The sequence below is a fragment of the Solea senegalensis genome, linkage group LG20 (genome assembly GCF_019176455.1).
Source record: "Solea senegalensis isolate Sse05_10M linkage group LG20, IFAPA_SoseM_1, whole genome shotgun sequence".
Classification (NCBI taxonomy): domain Eukaryota; kingdom Metazoa; phylum Chordata; class Actinopteri; order Pleuronectiformes; family Soleidae; genus Solea; species Solea senegalensis.
Genome location: NC_058039.1, coordinates 10,485,586 through 10,507,911, shown reverse-complemented (window position 1 = coordinate 10,507,911; position 22,326 = coordinate 10,485,586). Strand labels below are relative to the sequence as shown.

Genomic DNA, 22,326 nt, shown 5'->3' with positions numbered 1-22,326 from the left:
GTGCCTGAACTGTGACCCATAATGACCTAGGAAATGTCACCAATTATGAGGCAGGTGAAAGAGTCTGAGGGCCACGTCTCATGCCAGTCAGTCTTTCCTGTTTCAGTTTGTTAGTTTGGCTGTCAGAGGTATTACTGTGCAGGGGACTGTGACCATTAGTTTTCTTAGGATTTACATTATTTTTTGAATCAGGGATCATCCAGTATGATACTAGCATCGGTATCAGGCCGATACTCGTCAAAATCACTGGATCAGATATCGGACACAATGCAATCATCAACGTCATGCTGTGGTTCTGTCTTGGGAGGAGAATATTTGCGGCACAGGTGGAGGAATTATGTCTTAAAACGGCTTGAAATGCATCAGGACAAATGTGATGTTAACAGCTTCATAGTTGAAAAGGTCTAAAATGAACGGGCAACAAACTGTATCAGTTTGTGCTGTCGGTATCGGACATGAAAAAGTGGTATCGTGAAGACAATGCAGGTGAAACTGAGTCTCTTGAAGTCACGTGATGTAAATGAACTGCAGACTTTCATGTGATACAACTATAGTGACTATATCTTCTATGCAAAAAGGATCAAACTAGTTGAAGGGAAAAAAAATGCAACACAAACACATTTAAGCCTGTGTTTACTCATATCATTTTCAGGGTAAAATCAAACGCAGGTTTCAAATCTTCATACTGAATAGGTTTCATAATTCTGGAGAGGAGAAAAAAACAAAAACTGGCAAACAACACCATACTGACATGACGTGATGCTATAATTCATTTTCACAAACTTATTTTAGCATGTTAACGTGATAATATGTGATAAAAAAAAAAATAACATTCAACAAAAATGAAACCAAAAACACTTATCGCAGCATGAGAGGGAAGCAGCAGCGGTTGCTCTGTTTTGCATGAGAATAAAATCATGTGGGACGATCTGTGATAAACAGCTGATTCTGAATGAACGAGTCATACATCACATATTTGACCCATTTTCAAGCTGATCAAACAATAGATGTATCACTCAGGACCAAAGTGGTAGACAACCGACATTTTTTGGTGTGACTAAAATGGCTTAAGAGGAAGCTTGTCAGACATCGCTGGCTTCAATAAAGTGATCTAAGAATCTTATTTTTTTTTTTTAAATGATTCCATTTACATCTGAAAATCTCTCACGCCATTGGCAGAAATCTAGGAAAATAAGTCAAAACATACATATTTTGCACTGTAAAAGACCCACTCCAAGGATTACCACAACTCACTCCCCCAGCTGTAAAGGGGACTTGGGAACATCATCGTTTGAGATAACCATTACAATTACCGACTTCAAAGAACGACAGAGGGAGCAAGAGGGGGAGTATTTGCATCAGTGGAAAGCCTCAACCGATCCCATAATGCTACCAGGCCCATTTCCATACCACATTCTGGCTTCTCATTCTGACCGACCTCATAAAACCTTTGCAGGCGTATAACTGTTGTTGGGTGCAAACAATCAGAAGAGAAAATGTGTTTTTAGCTTGAAAGTACTACATTTCTCTTGTAATTTCACTGGCTAATAAAAAGGCCTCCCACACTCCGAGGACACATGTTGCCCAATCCATTACACATCATTGAATCACACTTCAAATGTTAATTTATCTCCATAGAATGATTTCCACTCACATACAGTATACTGCCAGGATGGCTGTGTTAATTATGAATAGATTTGAAGCCCCATTAAGAAAAGAAACTTGAAAAACAACAAACAAACACAACACACACACACATATATATTTCTAGTGTGTCTTCTTCTCAGCAGCACATGGACGTGTGCGAGTGCTTCTTTAAAAACAGGCACAGAGAAGGAGCTGGAGACTCTGCTAGAGCAATTATCTTGTTCGTCAAACCTGCCATTTAATGGAAATCCTAGGCCTGAGCCAAACTACACGCCTGTCTTTAGGTATGAAATGACGACGTGATCCACGCCCCCTTCTCCCCCCCCCTCTCATTCCACCAAATATTTTCATAGGACATCTGACTTCAGTGGCATGCTATTAGTTCCACAGGTGTGGAGAGACAAACTCCATCAAAACATCCCAGGACATTCCACCACTACAGGCCCAAAAAAACTTTCTGTACCCCCAACATGAATTTTATCTTTAATGTATTTTCAATACTTCCTACAAGTCACCAGATTTTAAAACTATAGCAAATGTAATTGTTAAACACTCTCTGCGTATGAACATGTGTCTGTGGGTGTGTGAGCACATGTTTATTGCTACAGTAGCTGGGACAAGCCTTCTCAGCTGTGAACTGTTGTTGTTTTAAAGCCCTTGGAGGCCTCTGTATCAGTGCCACTCAAACTGGCACAGGATAGAAAGTGTAACCAGATGGAGGCCTTCTGCCATTGTTTTCCAGTTCGCTAGCGTGCAACAAAGAGGCAGGGGAGGTGGGTAAAATAATCTATAAACCAAATCTCAAAACACAGAAACAAAATCAATAAACAATCTAAATATTTTTGATATATATATATATATATATATGTCAAACACTAAAACTGCCAGCTCTCATACAAGGTCATGGAATGCCAAGGAGAAGAAGTGGGTTTTTAACACGTTAGTCCGACTAAAATTGAGCAAGTCTTAGTCGGACTAACACACCTGGATAATGTGATTCATAGTCTGATTAGTCCTGCATGTATACACTTAGTCTGGTACTGCTGTTGAAAATCACACATCTTTCTTCGGACAACAAAAGCAATCACAAGAGCCATGCTCGATGTGATTTGTATGTACAGCAGGTACGAAACATACAGAACCACAGCACGATCCATCTCACCGTCCATCTCGCTGTTTGCTGTTTGTTTTTCTGTGACGTAAAGGTCAACAGGAAACTGATTCAGTACATACTAGCCTATAGAGAGATATGGAGGCGGCCTCTACAAGTGGTCTACGGCCTTAGGTGGATTGAACTATGCTAGTGTTGCCATGCCAAATGTGATACTAAGCTTTACTGATTTCCCTACACAATGAAAACAGATACAGTGTAATCTCATTGTCTCATTTCCATGATTTGTGAAGCTTGCTATCATAACTTAGCAGTGAAAGGGCACATGTGAATGAAGGCCATCAAACAGAGATGAGATTGTCCGTCCAGAGCCAGAGGAATGACGGCCTACCGCCCGCAAACGACCCCGAAATGACTCAGAGTCTTATGCATGTAAACTGCCCACAAAACCTATCTTTCCTTTCAAATCATTCATCCACTGCTGAGAAAGCACAACCCCGGGTCCCAACTGACATCTCCCCTTAGCACGACTCGCTATGGTTTGGAAGCCAATGTGTTTACTTAGGTCTGGAGAGGTAGGAGTGAATATCCCAAACCTCTTTTGTGAGTGTATTTTCTGTGCGAAGCAAAACTAGACAGGGTCAGTAGACGATTCGATTCGTGTTTATATCATAAGTTTAAGAAAATGTGTGCATGTGCCGGAGGTGGAGGTGGTGCAGGTTTGTGGTGGGGTGGGTTTGAAGGAGAACAAGCTGTTAATCAGGGGTAATGGGTTTGGAATATATGGAAATACATTCCGAGCAGTGTCAATATTGGTGTGCATATGAGCACACTGGTGGTGTGAATGTGAGATTTCATACTACATATATACTGTACATAATCTAAGTAATAATCAGAGAGGAAGAATGTGCCTGGAGTGGTACGTAGGTGCCCTGCCTTTTGGTATGTAGGTGGAAAGGTTTGGTTTTATGTGACAATGTTTTATAAGATTTCAAGAATAGTCCTTAACTTTGTATTTTAAGGTAACTAAAAGCCATTATTTGCCACCTCTGAATCAAGCTCAACATGATCTATGATTTCTGAACATAATCACATCAGATGTTGTCAGATGATGAACAAAAAGTCATGAATCAATTAAGTAAGAGTCATTTTTATCATTTCAACAAGTCAACACTAAAATCTCCAGACTCGTAAATCAAGTCTGGCTGGAGCCATGTTGGTGTAATGACCTGTTAGAGCTGTTTAAGAAAATGTTTTTTATTTAGATGTAGAGGTACGAGGATTTACATCCTTCAGTGAGCGATGAGAGATGTTGATACAAGAAGAGAGGGATAAAAAAAAGCGGATCAGGACACCCACCCACCCCCATAAAATTAAGAACACAGTCATAAGACGTCAAGGAGCACAGATTATCTGACATCTCCTTCACCCGGCTCCATATTTGCACTCGGACGGCTAAGCTAACACTGGCCAGGATCGCGTGGTATGAGAGCGCTGTGTTTATAGACGGCTTCTCACAGCCCCTCAGTTGAGAACAGTGCAAATAGACATAATGCTGAAATAACACGTGGTGGAATGCAACACTGCATATGTGGTTGTTGAGCTTGGATGGAGTTTCAAGGTCGTAAGGCAGACAGATAAACTCCCCCAACTTTCAGGCTACATGTCAGTCTGGTCAGTCACGTTTGCAGAGGAGGTTTGTTGTGTGAAGATAGTCTGGGATGGGTATCAAAACAACGGGCAGAGCATGTTGTGATGTCACCCATAACAAGTGGTTACAACAAACATCACCTGAAACCAGGTGCCTACTGTATAGGACGATACCAAGCTGTCAATCACACTGATGTCCACTCATATGTGCCGTGCTTTATTATCTATTTTCCTCTAAAAGGGAACACGGTTCACAAACTTGACATTACGTGCTATTGAATGGCCCACCTGTTTTCCTTTGCATACATGAGATTGTGAGTGTGAGTCTGCTGTTCTGCACTTTCTGCGTGAGATGCCATTGTCGTCTACACACACATGTTTTTATTTGGTCCACTGCTGTTTTTAAATGTGATTGAGGCCATTAACTCCTCAGGAACATGTTAACTGATAAATCAAGTGGGAAGTAGACTCGTTTTTCCATAGACTTCCATTGTTTTTGCGACCAACTGAGTCGCCTCCTGGTGGTTATTCAATAAGTCTGGTTGGCTTCAGGAATAAAACCTGCAGACTATGTCTTGTTGTTTTTTTTATATCAGGTCTAAGAATCACACATCCTGTGAAATGTTTCCTGGCAACCAGTGGCCAACATGGTCAGTATATGTGGGCACTGTGGACAAATCACAGCAAATCAAGCCAGCAGAACTAGACCAGTGGGAAAAATCACACATTCAGCTAACAGGAGAACTAAAGTGATTACTGATAAGACTGGCAAGAATATAAACCCTTCACACCTTCCTGCTATTACTAAATCATGTTTCCAGACTGCAGAGTTTGCCTTCCTCTCACTGAGAAAAGAAAAAAAAAACATTCAAAGCACAGACTTAAAAACAAACATTGTCTGACTTACTTCTTAAGCAGCCCGTACAGTTCGCCTTACGACATACCTTTCCCTCTTTCTACCTCCCCTGGATGCATTATAACAATTTATAATGACTGTGGTTTTTATTGGAATGACTTAAGTGGCCCTTAAACTGCCCATTTGAATGATGGGTGATGTGTCTATCCTCTGACTGAGCATATACAGAATGTGTTTATGCATGAGTATGTGCCAGCTCCAGACCCTGTTTCCATCAGCAATGCCAACATTTCTTCACCCACGAAAACCAGCCCCCCCCCGACATACACATCCACCCCCAATCTCTTGATATTCGCAACATCCACCACAGTGGTCACACTCGTTTTTTTTTTTTGCTTGTGAGACTTTTTTGTCCACTGCTTCTTTACCCACACCGTGAGGAAAACCCCATTTGCCCCCTCCCACTCATAAGGTAATGGCTGCAGTTTGCTTATCGTGCAAGCACAGATGTGTAAATAAGTGGAGTCTAGTCTAGTGGAGTCAAAATCCTACCATCTGGTTTAAAAACCTTGTTTCCCAGAGCATCACAAGTCAATAGAAGAGAGACACCTTTTGTGAAAAAGGGTGATTTCCAAAGCTAACACTCCATTATGTGTCTGCCTGTCTGCATCAGTTTTTCCTCTTATCATACACATTATGCTACAGTTAGATCCTTCTCGCTGCACAAAAATGCACTGAAATGGTCACAGACACATTCCACACGCCCATCGTGGAGTGAATGATGGACCAACAGAGACACTCAAAGATGCAGAGAGGACATAGGATGAAGTGCATCTGAGGTTACAGATGGTGCTTGACATGTTTCCTTCCTCCCTGGAGCTCAGAATATATAGGGAAATGAGGAGACATAAAGTTTGAGTACGGGAACACAGCTTGTGCTTGTGCCGTGTTGCCGGAGGCTATACACAAGAACAACTGTGCTGCAGCACCATTTCAATTGACAGACAAATCATGTAGGCAGCATTGTAGAGAAATGCCAAAACTGCCAAAGGACAAAACAGAAGACAAAACCAAAATGTGCCGGACAAAGCTGAATCCACAGTCAGGCCGAGACTGTGAATATGCTGTTGTGTCTGGCAGGCCTGAGAACTATTTGGACAATTTTGAACTCTGGCAGTGTTACAACTAATGCTTTGCTTTTTCCTCTCTTCGCTGAATAGTCGTACTTAGGGCTGTCTAATGGGCATGGAAAAGGCGAGAGGAGTGTCACATGGAGTAGATTAGCAGATTAATCGAGGTGGACTCCATGGAGTGCATTCCTCGACATTGTTCTCCCATGTGTTAGATATGTATCACTGTAAGGAAAGGGGCAGCGAGAAGGTCTGGGTGTCCTTGTTCCTCAGTACAACAAATGTGCCTCTGCCTCTGGAGGAAAGTTTTAAATCATGTTCTATGGTGGAGAGTCTTTCCTGCCATTCTTAAACCATGGCTGCTTTTTCTGTCACCAGACAATCACATTAATACTGGGCAATTATACCAATGTCTAACACATGGTGCCTATGCCGATTTGCTAGTTAATTGCAGTGGGACACAAATGGTTGTTCTACCTGACCTTCAGATGTTTTTGGACAACAGTATTATGGTATTGTGCAAGAGAAGTATTATGTGTCTTTGAGGAACTCCAGAGAGAAGTGTAGACGTGCCATCAATAGCATATGGAGCACAATGAGACAGAAGACACGATCGGGAATCTGGTCTTCAGATCACACACACACACACACACACACTGTATGTGTCTCATCAGAAAAGGCCCTCAATTCATTAGGGCACTGTTAGCATACTGTGCTGACTTAGAGGAGGGTCTGACTTGAGAAAGGGTCTGGATTTGTCATCGTCTCCACATGAGAATGGATGGCTGTTTGTGCGTTTCCCTGCATCGGTACGCCTGGCTTCCCTCAGCTGGCCTTCTGCATCATCCCTGAAGACGAGATGTCCTGGCTGATCCCCTCACAGACAGGGACTAAGATATGTGGTTCACCACTCGCATTTTAACCATTTTCACACAGACGTCTGTTTTTATCCTGTCTACTGTCAGCATCTGGAACCAAAGACAAGGCTCAAACCTGAAAGGTGAAATTTAAATCCCGCATTTCTGCAGGCCTAATAAACATAAGATCTTCACATTTCTTAATATTGTAGAATCTGGGTTTGTTTTTTTTAAGTAATTTCCACAAGATCAATTTTTACAAAAACAACTTTTTATGTTTATGTGTCAAAAGTTGAAAATATACAATACTATTGAGAGGTTCTCCAGCGGATTAAGGGACTTAAACAAAGCCAAATAAATTAAGTACCCTGACTTGTATTCCCTTGTACAGGTTAAGTTTCCTAAACAGTGGATCATCCACTTGATGACATGTCACGTAAAGTCAAAATTATTTTTATAGCACATGTAAAACAACATTAACTGACCAAAGGTCATAACAAAAAACAAGCATAGGCAGGAGAAATAACAACAGCAGAGATCTGGCATGACCAGCAGCAGAAATCAGAAACGCCAAAGACAAGAAAAACATTAAGGGTGCAGTGTCTAACATTTACATGGCGAAAATTAGTATGAAAAAAAAGGATGTTTGTAGAAGTCTATACTGCTTTGAAATAAAAATAATTAGGTTTTTTTGTAGAATAAACTTCAATGTACTTTAGGCAAGGGTCTTCTTTTAAAGAGATTGTCATCTTGCACTACTGTGGTTCAACGGGAGCCCAAATGGACAAACCAGCCAAAGTGTGCTTTGTGATTTGAAGCATTGGAAACGGAAGAAGAATCCTTTCTGGAATGTGTTATACACACAAATGGCTCTTAATTTTAATGCATTAAGAGCTTTCAAAGACATCATCTGGTCTTTGTCTTAGATATGTGTAGACTCAACTGTGAAATGACTTGGATTATTTTCTTAGGCCTCGGAAAGCTCCGCCCAAAGCCAAGACTTTTGGGCCATGAAACCAAATCACAAAGACACAAAGATGAGTCTGTAGAGCAGAGTGTAAATGACAAAAGCAGGCGATAACAAATGGTTCATCACTATGAGTGACCCATTTCACATTGTACATTGTCGTTTGACCTGCGGTTTGTGCCACAAATTTGGTTGGTGCAGATTTAAAAACTGTAAAAAAAAAAAAAGAAAGAAAAATGTGTCTTTATGTCTCCCTATTGTTTGTGGGCTAACACTGAATAAGCCTCTAATTCTACTGTCTCTCCAGTGACTCTCTGCTCCCGACATAAGGTTTAAATCAGCAGACAGTCATATGGCAGAGACACAGCATTCAGGACACATCCTCTCACTATAATGATCTGGCAGACATTTCTGCATCCTCGTCTTCCTCCTCTGCCTCCTTGTTATCCCTCCCCCTTCCTTCCAGACTACGAGGGATACAGAACATGCTTTGCCTGGATGATGGAATACAGTGACTCAAGCAGAATAAATGGATCTCTATTACAAGGCTAAAAGAGAAAAAAAAGGACTTCTTGTCACTGAGTAAAGTGCAGGACATAAAGGCAGAACTGTTGGACTCAAATGTATCTTTTAAATCTTCAAAACTACCCACATTTTCACTTCCCCCCTTTGAGATTAACAGAGAGTTCAGCTGATTGCAAGAGTTCTGGGGTATTACTGAGCTTGTTTGAGGAATGGCCGGGTGTTCCCGACAGGGTAAACAAACAATGGAGTAGTAAAGAGACTGTGGCGAACTGAAGCAGAGTAATTCATGGAGGAATGATCTGTCTGGGAGCAAACAGACGGCCCCTGTATGTTTCTGTTGACACTGGTTCAAATCCTTGGCCAGATCAAAGACGCCACATGGCTGCTACAAACTGAGAGCTCCTCAAACCAAGCTTATTTTCTCTTTTCTGCTTCTTCTACCTTTAAATCTCTCCCTCTCCTTTTTAATTCAACTTCCCACAATCACTGCCTCTTTCTTGTACTCCCATTTCCATTATGTCCTACTTCAATCTCTCCTACTTTTACAAATAAATCCACTGCCATTCCTCTTTTCTAACCCCGATATTTCCTATATCCCTATCACACTTTCACCACATGTCAGGAAGAGGGGGTTTGTGTGGTTTCTGCCCAGCTTTGGAAGTCCTCCAGCAAAGGCTCCATTGGGCTGGTTGTCGGTTCAGCTTGCGGAGCAGACCGGGGCCCACAGTTAGGAAATGACCACTTCTCTGGTTCAAATTAGCACCGAGGCAACACAACAGGGCTTTTTGATGGAGGCCCACAGGAGAAAGCGCAGGGAGAAGAGGGGGTAGAGACTGTATAGCCATCTGCAAACCACATGAAAGTGAGTGGTAATTGATTCAAAGCCCTCTCTAATTAAGTATTATGTTGGTTGGCCAAGGAACATCCTCCCAGAAGTGGTTGTACTTCTGTAGAGCTCACTGTCCAAACAACTGCAGACTTGCATGGCTAACGTTTGGGAGAGGGTGTTTCCATTCTGCTATCATCGAGAGAACATCTGCGTCTTAACACGGCTCGTGCTCAACCTTTGACCTCAGATTCTGACGATTCAGTTTACTCCCAGTTTGCGTTATGTAGCTTTGGTCACGTTCTTGCAACCAACAGCTTCAGTTTCTTAAACCCTCTAATCTTGTTTTCATACGTGGAAATGAGACGAGCGAACTGTATTTGATTTGACAACATTAATTGGGGTTTCACTGGGCATCATCTGTATATACAGTGGAAGAGGCACCGCTGGCTTAAATATCAGGTTTTCGAAGGAAGAACCTTTCATACTTCCTTGCGTGGTTACTTATGTTCCCTGACTTAAGTTGACATTGAAAACCAAGCAAATGCATGATTGAGTGGCAAACAGTGAGGCTGTCATCCAATTAGCCCTGTTTGTTTATCTTTGTCTTCACTCTTCAGCATCTCACATATCCTCCATGAAACTCAACTCAACCTCTATCCTGCCCAAATTGTAACCAGAGGCAGAGCAATAACCCTTCCTGTCTTGCGAGCATGAAACAAAATAATTCATCTTCGACGGCTTCTCTAAGCACATAGGAATGGTGCCAGACTGCGCTGCCCCTCCTGTCTAACTTCAGGAAGCATTACATATATTGCGGGGATAAACAGAAACAAGAGAAAGGCAGTTAAGTTAAGACCACGTACACACGCAGACACACAACCCAACGCACTCACTCACACTGTGTTCACCTAAAATGAGCTGGAATGAGCACAAAGTCCCGTTTTCATTTGTGGTTTCGCTGCTTTGCTGCTGATTACAGGAAATGATTAGGACGAAATCCTTGAAGAACTGGTTGTGTTGTACGTAGCTTAATGCCTCAGAGCGTTGCATTATGAAACACATGTTGCTCAATGAGCTCAAAGTCTGTTCATGAAAAGATTACCTCTCTAAGCTAAGGCCATTCACATATTAAGTCTATTAACCAGCACCTTGCACTGAACAATTGTGGCAGACTGGGATGGTAACTGTGCTTAAAAATGTGTGTCCTGTGTTTAATTTGTTTTTTCATCGTCACATGGATTAGAGCCTTGGTAAACAGAACGTCAGACTATAGGCCTAATTTGAGTTGTGGAGATGCATGGAGAAGTTTGACCTAAAAGTCAGGGAGGGTGGTCCGCTACAGGAGATAAGTCCTTTCATTATAAGCCAAGCTAAATTTCAATTGCTCATCTGGGTGGAATCTCCGGTCAGTTTGTTTAAGGATGGGAGAAAGAGGGTTCACAGATTATCTGTGGTCGTGATGTGGGCACCCGTAGTCATCTGCACAAGCTGAAATCTCTAGGTTTCATGAAGTGTTGGGCAGAATTTACATGATTATAATATTATATATATATATATATGTACATATATATGCTAAGTTGTGTGTGATATAGCTGCCCTTTTTAAGTTTAATTAACAAACATAAAGTCACACTAATCATTACCTGCATTTGCACACCCACAACTTTCTCTTGGGACACTTTGCAGGATGTATTTTGAATTTATTACCAGTTCTAGAATCGATTTCCCCTCTAATAAAGCAAACAAGTGTATTCCCCCAACAGTTGCAAAATGAACCTTGAGGTGATTCGAACAAAACTTGTTGAAGTACAGTTGATGCCTGCAAAGTGCAAACTCCACAGTGAGTGAATGTGCAATACATGTGTCACTTGGTAACATCCTTTTCCTGCTCCAGAAAATCTGTCTTTGTGACATAAAATGTCTTTTATTATCCTGCTCCGAGGGAACTGTAACAACACAATAACCCGGGACGTCTTTTTCTCATTTCACGAACACCTACGCACACGTCTAAATCAAGCTCAGACTGAACAACAACAAAGTCTGGAGTTTTTCAAAAGGTCTCAGAGGAGATGCTTCCAACTTCTTTCCCAATATTGATGCATCAGAGAGCGATATATCTGTGCTGCATCTGAAGTGAAACAATAAAAATAAAGAGTTGGCTTCTGAAGTGCGTCTGTAAGGAGATGAAAAGAGGGATAATGTGAGTTTTATACTGAGGAGTTGACCCCTGTTAAGAGTTGGCCCAATGTCCTGCTTTTGGAAGCCCCAAACAAAATTCTTGCCAGACGGTAAAATGAGGGGCAATGAATGAGCGGTAAAAAGGCAAATAAACCTGCCTTCATGCACTGTACGCACATGCTCATTTGCACTAACTACCCGAACATACAAATATTTATGCTACCTAGCCGACCAAACATCAGACAACCTACATTTGGTTTCACTCAGGGTTACAGATTCCTCCGTCTTTTCCCCATAACCGAGACTGATCGGTGCGGAGGCTGTACACCTCCTCAAAGAGACACAGGGAAACTCTTGCTTCCTTGCATCCAGTGTTGAATCAGGGAATACTCAGCCTGAGTGGAAGAGTGCAAGATGTCACAACCCATTAAGCAGGAACAGCACTGTAGCTGGGTGAGCACTCAGGCTCTCATTTGCTGTTTGTCCCTGTTGGATTCTGTTTGATAACACAAGCTGCCGTCCCAAAAAACTCGAACACACCACTGGAAAAATATACATTTGACTCCAGGAAACACTGCTTAATACGTTTTTTATCCGTGGCTTAGTGACTGCGCCTTGTTCAGGCCCCACTGACTGAAAGCAATGCCTGGCGTCTGAGAGCAAGGTTGCTTTACCACATGGGTTTAAGTTTGAGCTCAGTTAAAAGTGACGGTTTGGAGGATTTGTATTCTACACCAGCAAAAGAAAATTATAAAACGACTAAAAGAGGGCAACAAATGGAATGAAAGTGAGAAGGAGTGGGGATGTTGAGTGTTTTGTTTTGTAAGTGTGTCTGTGACAGTCCCTGTGATAGCTGAAGAGGGAACATTGTCAAAGCCCCTCTGAGCCTGCAGGCTCTTCTAAGACTGAGAATCTGCTGACAGAGTCAATGGAAGGCGGACGAAAAATAACAAGAGGCGTCTGCCAAGCCTCGCTGCTGCACTGTGTCTCTCTGTCCTTCCCCAGTTGGTGCCAGCCCAGTGGAAAAACTGCCATTGGTCCAGACATTATGAGAAAATTAAAGTGGGAGACAGATAAAGGGAGACAGGCAAATGAAAAAGACAATGGCAGAGAGAATTCTGCCCGAGAATTCTCAGTAAGAAACTGTTGTTGTTGGTTTTTCCACCTCCTTCTGTTATTTGCTCTATTTTCCTCAGATCTAAACGCCAAAACTGTCCAGACCGAGATGGCGACTGATGACGACTTTATAAACACACAAAGCAAAGACTGAAAATGGAGACAAAATGTAAAATATGTCCCTTTGCAGTCTCTCTCTTTTCTTTTCCCCATTTCTTTTCAAAAAAAAAAAAAACCCAAATCCTTCCAATTAATCTTGAATGTTATGATCCAAACAATGATCAAGACCAGGACCTGGATTCTGTTTCCACCCCCTTTAATGGAAATTCTAGTTTGCAAGCTGTGTAATACATGTTGAAGAGTGTGTGTATTAAAACCTTGTCTATATGTGTGTGTGTTGTTACATCATCTTTCCTCTTAATATAAAAGTATGAAACAGAAGGAGAATAGATACACGCACGTGCACACATACACACACACACACAGGCGAGCGTGCATGTGTGTGTGTGAGTGTGCTTGCTCTGAAGGTGTTTGGCTTTCAGAGAAGTAGCTGAATAAGTGGGCGTTCACTTTTCCTTGAGAATGACTGGCATTCTCTTTCATTTCCTGCCAGCACAGAACAGACAGACCCACACACATGCAACAACACATACAAACATAAGCTAAAGGACTATTACTGATCATTGGTGGTTGGCCTATAGAGGGCGTTTGGCATCGCTTAAGAGAAGCCACAGAAAAACCTTTGTTGTATGAGAATGTTTTTCGATTAATATAATTAGCGAATGAAATTCACTGCAAAGAAATTGCTACTATTAGACTCTAATATTACTATTTACTGAGCGATGTATCTCCTGTTATGCAACAGTCTTCTCCCATGTATAGACAAGTTGCTCATTCAGATAGTTGATGTTTTGTGGCAAGGTTTGTCCACATTTAAAGATATAATATGTTATATTTCTGCATTAAAATATCTAATAACAACTAGATGAATGTTGAGTAGTGACTTACATTAGCCAAAACCCCTTCGAAGCTCTATTTATCCATTGAAATCCATATTTATTTTCATGGTAACTAACCATTTCATCTTGGTCACATTCTACACAGAAGAATAAAAACAACAACACTGCAATTCCCATGATCCCACGCTGCTTCCTGACGTTATCAAACTAGGTCTGATGTTATTATTTGGACTGGGAGATCTCTCGCGGCAGAAATTACACACCATGCTTCAACCTGACCCCCAAACAGGTGGCTGCATAAAGAGATGCATCCCATATCGATTGAGACATAGGCAGCAGGGAACTCAAATTGCACTGTAATGATCTCTATTGAAATGTGGTGTGACAGCTGGCAGATGCAAGGGGAAAAGAATCACATGTTTCTGATGTAATAATATCCAAAAGTGATTATTCACTTAAGCCTTTACAAACACCACAGAGATACTGTTAATTGTGTTGTGTTCATGTTTCTATCCAGGTTAAGCAGCGAAGTGCCTGGTTTTCTGCCCCCTAGTGGCCACAGAGGGTAGACTATTGTACAAGTCATAGATAGGTTAGGGGGATACACAGAGGGCCTTAAAGCAGCAACAGCTCCTGACTTTTGATTGCTTTTGTCTTTTTATACATAACACACAAATAATCAAACAAACACAAGTGTGAGAGAACCAGCTGAGGAAGGAGACATTCATTAACAATTCACATTTCAGAGCCCACCAAGTGCCCTTTTGCTTCAGCTCAGTCTCTACTTACAAATCTACAAGACAAGACCTTGTATTTTCACTTTGACATTACATCAGGAATCGTCCTCAAGGATTTAAAAAAAAATGCGCTGATGAGCTGATGTTATCTTTGGAGTCTTAAAGTCCAAACTTCAACATGTTCTGGTCTATAAAGAAGCTGCAGTGGGGCGTGTGAAGCTCAGTGCTATATGAGCAGGCGGTTTTGGCAATGAGCAGTGTGTGTGTGTCAGCAGTTCCTATCCAAAGAGTGGAGTGGTCAGCTGGTTGGGGGAGGTTAGTCGTGGTTGAATAATACACCACACAGACAAACACACATTTGTAACCACCAGTCAACCAACTGCTGACCAAACACTGAGTCACTGACATGGGGTTGCTGTGGTCACAGCATAGTGTTGCCATCACCCTTGTTCCAGGCGTTGACTTACAGTACGTGCCATGAAGGAGTGCAGTTGAGTGATGCTGGCAGAAACAGAGAGGAGAATAAATATTCACACCAACAGGTACTTTAATAGAAATGAAGAGGGGGTGAGAAGCTGCCTGGAAGCCATTAACTCCGTACAAAAGGCCCCGACATTTATGAGCAAATACTACTTTGAACAGTACGGCAGATGCTCTGTCAACCACAAAGCTTCTGACGTGCCTCGCTGTCGGGGGCGGAGGGTTCACACTTTAATGCGTGTCCATTGTATAACCTACTTTGATATTTATGCAGTTTTCAGTCACCGAGGAGCATGCTTGTGTGGCTACACGTGTGCGCACACACACACATGTGCACACACAGGTACATATCCAGTGAACTATCTTTGCTATACGCCAGTGAAATAGAAGGATGCTGCCAAATGTTTTTGGATCTGAGAACTCCAGCTCACTGTCTTTTCCAGATTCTCTCCCCCTTCTATTTCTCTTACTCTCAAGCTATAGCTCTCTTTCTTTCTCTCTCTGCCCCTCTCTCTCCTTCCTAACAGCCGGCTGTCGGTGCACTGAAACACATGTGATCGAAAAATGTATCATCTCAGCAAAAGCATGCGTTTTGGAATCTTCTCTTTAGTTTTGGACATGTTTTCTTAGCCTCACTAATGTGTTCCTTTTGCTCTTTTTCCTTTTCATTTTTGCTCGTCTCTTTCCATCTGTCTCGGCCTCAGCTATTTTGACACGCGGGGTACCTGAGGACTCATGCTTGTGTGTACCTCTCCTCTCTCTGTTTGCGATGGAGGGATGTCGTTACAATGGAATGCAGCGTAGCCTGCCAGAGGCGTCACAGTGGACGGACAGAGTGAGGCAAGAGGGGCACCAGGAAGAGAAGAGAAGAGAAGAGAAGAGAAGAGAAGAGAAGAGAGAAAAATGAGAGGACCATGTGTCCTTTTTCAATATTGCTTTTTTTCTTGGTACATTCCAAACAAAATCTAATGGTTCTTCACCAAATGCATAAAAAAACCCGCAGCTGTTCATAGCAACTGAACCTATGACTGTAATCACTTATGAGAAGGAAACATTCACAGATACATATCAACATGTCTGTTACTGAGCCAAACCTGTTGCACTCATCCAACAACCACACTGACCAACCTCACATACACAGCACGCCCACTTCAGCATCAGCAAGTGTCCCACATGTATGTGGGCACAGATATCTCGACAATGTCTTTTTTTTTTTTTTTTAAAGAAAACACTCCTGAAAATTCACGTTTACGAGGCAAAAGCAAAAATCATTACCATCAAGTTTCAGGGCAGAGAAACGTCACCATCTTTACAAAGAGTGAGACTCAAAACAGAGTGAAGCAGAGGTTTGCATGGCCAAAACTTTCATATAAAAGGATCAGTGTCTATGCAACACAATGTCTATGGAAAACTGAACAGACTCCTTTTAATCTTCACGTTGTTGCTCTCTGCAGTGAGGGGAAATATGCTAGTCCCATGATTCAGATATAAAACAGTCTGTTTTCAGATGGTATTTAATTTTCCCTTCCTGTTTTTCCATGTCTGTTACATTTGGCCCCTCACCCTGCATTCCCACGTGATGGAAGTGAAATGACAGGAGATGACAGGACACAAGGATGCTGACAGAGCCAGAGGGAAGGTAAAGGCAGGTATGGCTTACCTTTTTCTCCTCAGATAGTTTAAAGGGCAGAGGGATGCAGTGGGTAAGGGTGAGCTTCAGGGGGGTCTCTCTTCTACCTCCCTCCTGGCTTCAGCCACGCGTGTCTCCCATGGGATGTGATGGCATCAGAGGTTTAATGAACATGCAGCCAAAAAAAGGAGTGGTGTCCTCCAAGGCAAAGAGCTGGCACCCTAAATTGGTCCAGAGCTGCTCACAAGTGCAGATGGGGAGAAAAAAAAAACAACCAAAAAGGAATCTGGTTATTTTCAACTGCAAATTGTCTTTTCAACTTTTATTTTTCTGCCAGCAGCAAAAAGCAAAAAAGTTCATCCATGTGCTCTGTACCAGAGGTGGTCAAAGTGAGGGAGACGGTAGGAGAAGAGGGAAAAATCCTCTCTGTGTTGCCTTCAAGCTGTCCAGACGCAGGTCTGAGGAGCACCTTCCCAATCTGCGTGCTCTCGCTCTCCAGGGTGGAAAGTAGGAGGGAAGGAGCGAGGGAGAAGGACAGAGAGGGAGAGAGAGTGAGTGAGAATAGTGGAGTGAGTCAGTCAGTCAGTCAAGTCTGTCAGTCAGGCAGTAAGGCAGCAAGGCAGTGTTAGTGTGGGTCCTAGCCGGCTGCACTCCAACTCAGAGGACTTATAACCAGGGGCTGTGCACCTTGCTGCTCCAATCTCCCTGGCTTACTCACCAATTCCTCTCCCACTGGCTTATTTTGGGAAAGACAGACAGGATTGTTCATTGGGTTAACCCCCTTCATATATAAAAAAAACAAGTGTATGTGGCTGGCTGTATTGAGGGGAGTGAGCAGGAAGGGGTGGGGTAGCAGTCGCGCAAAGAGGGGTGGGGTAGGATGAAGAGGAGGGAAAGGAACAAGACGAGGGGAATAGGGAGGGAGGCTGCTCACGTTCATGTTCTGCCTCCCCCCACTCTCCTCTCCTTCCCCAAAATCACCTTCCAGTAAATTACCAATATTCATTTACTTTTCAAAGAAATCAAATCAATCACATTCAACCCATATAGTGGATGCTGGCATGGAAACACATCTTAACACTGGATTCTTTAATAAAGCTGTCCTCACTCCCCTCACTGTTCCACTTTCCAATTAATAATCCCTGTGCATGACGTAACACTGACATAAAGGAGCACTGTATTGCCGCCTAAAACCTGCTGCCTGAAATCATTACATGATAGGGCTCTCTTGTTAATAACCAAAGTGCAGCGTAAATAACATTAGTTCTCATCGCGCCGCAACAGCCCGGCTATTCATCTATGAGAGTTGTGTTACAAATATCAAATAGACCTTACATTTAAAATGTGCCAACTCTTTGCTGGGGGGAAAAACATTCATTTACATTTAACATAGGTAATTAGAAATCACTTGGACGTTAGCAAACAACTTGGCCTAAATTAACTTTTTTCTTATCATTCAAGTGGTAACTTTCAATAGGGCAGATGTTTAGCGAGGCCAGTACAGGCTTACCATTCAAGGTTTAATTTGCAGAGCATTAGCTTGTCCTGTTCTATGGTAGTGGACCTTGAAAAGCATGCTCTACTCTGCCTGTGATTGGTCAAGGTGGGAAACAGCTGGCCTAGCCTTCTCCCAAAAGACCTATTGGCGGAGTTAGAGATAGTAGATCTTGAAACTCTACAAAGAGCAGAGAGAGGTCGCACAATAACGTTTTGTGGTTCATCATCAGGTTGTACCAGTTGGGACTGACTTAGGAAATGGTCAGTCATTTCAGTAACATTCACTGATTCAATCACAGCACAAAGTCCAGGTCGTGGTCAAAAGCTCTATACTCTCACTCACGTTTTGCCCAAAAAGACTGCGTAAATTCCCCAGACTGTGTAACCTACAAACCATTAAATAAAAAAAAAGAAGAAGAAAAGAGTCAGCTTTCCTTGCATGAGAACTACAGGCTAGATTTCAATTAGGACACATTTGGATAAAGAGGGTCATTATGGCAAAATTTACAGTGCAGATGGATATTTATGTGTTTTTCATTGTCTCTCTGTTTGGCAAATATCATTAATGTTAAGATTTTTTTTATCCATTCACAGATGTCTTTGCTGTACAGATGCCAGTCGTAAATTGGACGGTGGTTGATTGTGTCCTCGGAGTCAACAGAAAAGCATTTTGTTCACAAGTGGAGCCGGCTTAATTAAATCATTTCTAAAATATAAGCAATTGCCGTCATGTCTGAGAGAGAGAACCATAATGTGGTTGCAGCTGAATGCCTCTCTGAACATGGAAAGGGTGGAGTGACCAGATGCCCAGTCATGATGTCATCAATAGGACTCCTGTGTGGTAGTCAGGCCTGCCATTCATTCATCACAAGGTGTGTGGGGTTTTGTTTTTGCGTGAGCGTACGTGTGTGTTGACGATCACACCCTTACCACAAAAAGCAAAGGCTTTTCTGTAGCTCATTGAAGCAAAAAATTGGTTGGTGGAGGCTCGCACACACACACACACAAGCCTCCGCCTCCTCCAGCGATGGCTATGCTACAGTTCCACTGAAGAATTCTGCCTCCTGGCTCCTCAAAAAAGGCCTCAGCTCAACCTCTAATACTCTCACACAACACACATTCATTCTCAGTCATACCCTTTTGGTCAGCACACACCCCTTGAAAAACCTCCAAACCATTCACTTCGGTATGGTACACAAGTCCCCTCCCACTGGCTTGCTTTTACAAGGTGAAACATTCCCGAGAAGAGGGAAAAAAACACCTGGTTGTCATAAGTTTCTCTTTTTCACTCCACTTTTCCCCTTCGCTCCATTCCATTAGTAAGAGTAAAAACAAACAGCAGCCATTTACTGACTGGAAAACCGTTGCATTGCATCACACGGACTTTGCCCTTGATGTTAGTCAAAAGTCCAAAAATAAGCTGTGAAAGGTGCGCTGGCGTCACCGATACACCCCACCCTCCACCACACCTAGACTCACCAAACACAGGCCCACTATGTGTTAACGTAAAGGGGTCTGTTCTCTTCGGAGGTGGTGGTGAAGTGGATTTGTTTGGAGTTGTACCGTGCGTGTATGTTCCTTGACTGGGTTTTGTGAATGGTTGGAGTGTGTTGGAGGGTGGAGTTGTTTGTGTTTGTGAGCCTGATTGGAATCAACTTTTGGGTGTAAGGCGACTTTGTTTATTCCATTTATCAGTCAATCTCTGAGTAACGTGTTGTATAGTAGTAACTGCACAGATAGCATGAGCCATACATGCTTTTTACAGACTTAATTCTCATTAATCTGATGCACAAAACCCCCTTAAAAAGTTCCCAAACATGTCACTTTTCAACACCAGGTTAGCAGTTTACATCTTCACATTTGCTTTCTTGTAGCTCAGCTCCTTCTATTCAAACAGGGCATCCATATCACATAACATAGGTCAGAGTTGAAGGTTCACATGAGGACAGCAAGAGACAGGTGTTCCTCTCTTCCATCTCTCTTTTTCCCTTTGCTTTTATACTCCCTCTTCTCTTTGCTATCAATTTCTCTTTCCCTCAGGCTTGATTTAAAAGAGCCGTTTTCTCTCAGGTGATGTGGTCCAACCTTTGTCTCATCTAACCTTACAAAGGAATGCCTGGCATTCACCAGGCTGTGCCTATGTAGGGCCTGTTTGGGACACTGAAATAATGTGATGAGGGAGAAAGGAAAAGCCAAAAGGAAAGCGAGTTTTGAAGAAATAAAACGTCAAGGAGCATGGCTAATGTGGAGGAAAGGGTCTAATAAAGAGGGAAAATGCAGCGAGGACAACCTGAAGAAAGTTGAAATTGCTAAAGATTTTAACAGGGAGAGAGAGAGAGGTTGGCTTGGGGGGCTCTGCCACCCCAATCACATAGCACATGGCACATGGATGGATGCATAGGTGGATGGGATTATTTTAGCTGGACTCCCCCTGGATCATCTGCTGCATATTGTTGCCAAGCTCTGTTTACCCCCGGGAAATTATTTGACACTGAAAAAGACGGGGAGGGGGGACAGGGCTGAGAAAAAAGGATGGCAGTGTTTCCATCCTGAGAAAAAGCTCTCCAGAGAGATTAGAGGACAGCCAGGGCAATTCACCTGTCTGTTGAAATGGGCAAGAGGAGAAGGTGGGTAAAAGAGAGCGGTGGAGAGAAGTAGAAAAATGGAAAAACAGGTTGTGTATTTTTCGGGGTGTTAGGAAAGTAATTCTTACCCCTACTTTCTTCACAAACAACACATGCACAAGTGATCAAAGGCAACACAATTTGACCGTCTCCCAGGCACAAACACAACTATGTTTGTGTACACACTTCATTGTCTGTCACATTCAAATTTGCCAGTGTATCTCGGATTTTTTAAACTCCGTTGAACCCACTTTAAAAAAGGCAATTAACATAATTATCATCGTCAGTGATAAGTGTGTTTTTTTTCACCCCTACTTCACCCATGCATACATTTGTGAAGTCACATATGCGATGGGAAGAAAAGGAGTCAGAGGGAGATACATACAACCACCGTGGAGCTTGGTGCGATGGCTTCTCTCTCAACCAGTGGTGTGCAAATAGAAGAACAACAACTGAATGTTAATTTACTGCTCCTGTATTTCCAGTAAGTGAGTTTGACACTGATGATGTCCGGTGTGTGTGAGCCTGCCAAACAGAGGTAAGTAACCACAGAGGGAGTGAGAGTGCACCTACTGTACAGGAGAAACAGTGAACATGCACAAGCATTTGTTAGTGTGTTTGAGGTGAGTTGTGCGTTCCAGCGAATATCCCAATCAGCTGAGCTGGTGGTGGTATGAAAGAATGCGAAGATTACTGCTGGCTGATTGTTTCCAGAGTGCAACAATGCTTCCGTAACACAAACAGAAGGCGAGGGAGTGTGTGAGTCCAAACATTATGCATCTACTGTCCCGCGACATGTTCATTAGCATGTTACCTACTGTCCTTATTCCTCCTCATCTGTCATTAAGGTGCATACAAGCATAAACACACCTTGCAGCTGTTACTTTCCCGGCTACTCACTATAACCATGTACTGCCAATCTCCTGCTAGCACACTTTCATGCAACAACACAAAACAAACTCCTAGAAATATGTACTCAACAACACTACAGCAGCTATTCCACAATTCAAATGACTTTTTCTCCCTCGTTGACTGAGTCGCACTCTTTCACAAACAGAGAAGAGAAGACAGAAACCGATTCAGGTTTGCTCTGCTCTCTATATATTTCAAAATAAAAACATTTTCTGCAGGTTCTTCATCTCAAGATCACAAATTAATTATCTAATTAATTCTCATAACAAACCGTTTCTCATAATAATTACGTAATTATCTCATTATCATGATAAAAAAAAAAGCAGTGTAGTGTTGCCGTGCCAGTTGTTTCATGCACAGCCCCATTACTTATCATAAAATGGGTTTAATCATAGTGAGACGTCCAAACTGTTGACAGGACGTTCTCTTTTGATCGCGTCGTTAAATCAGTGTGATATACAGTGTGTGATATGTTTTCATTTAATTCTCATGGACACGTCATCTATTTTCAATTCAGCAGAAATAGTTCACAGAGCTCTGTGGGGTTGGCACGTCCTCTGACAGAGTCTGCTCTGTCAGTCTGATGAATGGACTCTACAACTTAGACACATGAATGGGGCAA

General features: G+C 42.4%; 1 protein-coding gene across 4 annotated transcripts in view; it reads right to left on the bottom strand.

The window, feature by feature from the left end:
- Nucleotides 1–22,326, bottom strand: part of col8a2 (collagen, type VIII, alpha 2) — an 84,112-nt gene that overhangs the window by 24,748 nt on the left and 37,038 nt on the right. Inside the window, exons 1-2 of one of the 4 annotated variants that reach the window (XM_044053271.1) lie at nucleotides 17,047–17,225; nucleotides 16,702–16,908 (exon numbers count right to left, since the gene is read on the bottom strand). The exons of 1 other annotated variant lie outside the window; for it this stretch is intronic. The gene's annotated coding sequence lies outside the window, so the exon portion shown is untranslated. Of the gene's footprint in view, nucleotides 1–16,701; nucleotides 17,226–22,326 lie in introns of those variants that run through there. 2 more of the 4 variants (XM_044053270.1, XM_044053272.1) reach the window with 2 other exon arrangements.